The following is a 2,388-nucleotide window of genomic DNA, read 5'->3' on the forward strand; positions in this document are numbered from 1 at the left end:
ATCAGGTAGGAGCTGAACACAGAGACGGGAAGCAACAGGCAAGACGGGGGGTGAACACAGAGACAGGAAACCAAAGACAGAACTAGACATGGCAAAAACACAAAACAGACAGATTGTGACAGTCAGTTGACATAACGACATATTATAAGTGATCTTTGTATACTTGACACTAATAACAAAACAACATAAATATGAAATGAAGCTGTATGAGTCAAGATGGAATTTGTGTACACTTAACTCCTGTCAGCCTTTACTGTATATCTGATATTTTAGGCATTTACCTAAAAATAACCTACAAATAAATATGTTAACGTATCTTTATATAATGGATACCCTGCGGACCTGCTTTAGATTGTTATGCAGCATCACATGTCAAGAACATGGTAATATACAGCCGCTGAAAGTTGTCAATTAAAATAAAAAGCAGAGTAAAAGAAGAAAACAACTTAAAAGAGATGGTTTTTTTTAGCTTTCGTTTCTTGGCAAGTGCATTTGCTTGGTCCATTATCTTATATATTTTCTTTGGTGGCAGTGAAATGTCATATTCTAACCTTAAAACTCAAAGCAGTCAGATATCTTCTTTAAGAATATCAATGGGAATACGGTGCTCGCGCAGCAGGTCGGTACCCCCCCCGCAGTGATGTAGAGACGCCCAGCAGCTTTACAAATGCCATTTCTTTATGAAGAAAGAAAAGGTTAGAATACTGTATGTGTTCTGTATGAGTGCTCACCCCCAATGCTTACCTGATTTCTTTACATCGTGCTCTAGCTGACATGGATATAAATCATCATAACGATCATAACAAAATCAACACCATTGACTAGAATAACAGCATTAATCCAAGGCTCACTGTGCTAACCCATGTTCCTACAGGCTTGCATTGGAATAACAACAAAACACTGTGAGCAGAATCTTTATGGAGCATACCTGACTGCAGATGTCACTGCAGATTTGACACGTAGTTAATTTAAATCTGCACTAGTGCACCGAATAATCAAAGTGGCACTCAAAATTGCTCTTTGTGAAAGAGAGATTTAAGAGGGGCGTAATGTGAAAATGTTTCACTTAAACGCATTACCCCAGAACAAGTATTGTCAAAAAAAGTCACACATATAAGAAAAGGGTTTTCAATTACACAAGCTTAAATATGTATGGTTAACCCTAACTTATAAATATTAATGTGGGCATCATCCATGTCTTTGACAGGAACTGTACTGTGCAATCTATGAAAGTGCATTCTGTATGTCAGCTATTTCTATTCATGATGTGCCGCAGAACTCCAACAACATCTTAAAGAAACCTACTTCCCGATCCAAACGCAACACGCAAGTTATTAAACTTCCAACTACACAATAACAGTGTGGAATATTCATTCAAATTTCCAACTTTATTTATATAAACCTGGAAAATGTACAGTGCAGTGGTGAGAATGTTCCCACATTAAAATGCTTCAGACATCATGTGAATTCAATGCATTAGAGAATGTGATCTGAAGCAGAGTCACGACAGCAGGAATAATCTGTTTGATGTGTTTGGCATGCAGAGACAGGTCAACATGTTACCATGCAACACAGAACACACACATAGAACAGGGACCAAACATCCATGCATGGAGTACAGGTCAATGTGACAGGATGAATATGAAATAAGGACCTCCATTAAGAACCTACCACTATGGGCACTAAAATAAAATATGAATTCATTTGTATACAAGGGTGAGTGTGTGTAAAGCACAATGCTGACGTAATGTGCCATCAGGTGGGTTGCTGTGTGGGATGAAATGCCTGAAATAAGTTATGACCACAATTACGGGAGCTAAAGTGGTGCGGTGCACAAAGGTGTCTCGATTACTCATTGCTTTTATTCTGTGGCTAAATGAATGAGCAGCCATCTTGCTAACGGTGTCCACGCCTCTGGTTGCACAAACAGGATCAAGTGGTGCCATAAACTGTTGTCTGCTGAAACACTGAATAATGAAGAATTACATCATCAATTAGTGCCTCTGAACATTAACTGCTCTCCTCATACCAGTTAAGCCAATGGATCAAGGTTTTCATTCAGGTTCAGCTCAATGTGGATCAAATGCTATGCAGAAATTCCCACCTATCATTGAGGCTCATTTGTCAAAGTGAGAAAATAGGATGAAACATTTGACCTGTGTGCCAATGTACCTGCAGATTTAAAGAGCCTGTGACAGCCTCCCAACAACTGTTGTGCAATCAGTTTAAAAAAGAAGGTGCAATACCGTTCCGATAAATATCCATAATTTCGAACATCGCGGGGAAATTCCTTCGACTCATTTTGAAATTTTGGGGGAAGCCGGAAGTGACGTCAATGCGGGAACGCTTCACTGTGCAGCGAGAGAGCCAAACACGGACAAAGTGTGT

This window comes from Notothenia coriiceps, unplaced genomic scaffold (assembly GCF_000735185.1).
Source record: "Notothenia coriiceps isolate Sejong01 unplaced genomic scaffold, NC01 NC01_scaffold00037244, whole genome shotgun sequence".
Taxonomy (NCBI): Eukaryota; Metazoa; Chordata; class Actinopteri; order Perciformes; family Nototheniidae; genus Notothenia; species Notothenia coriiceps.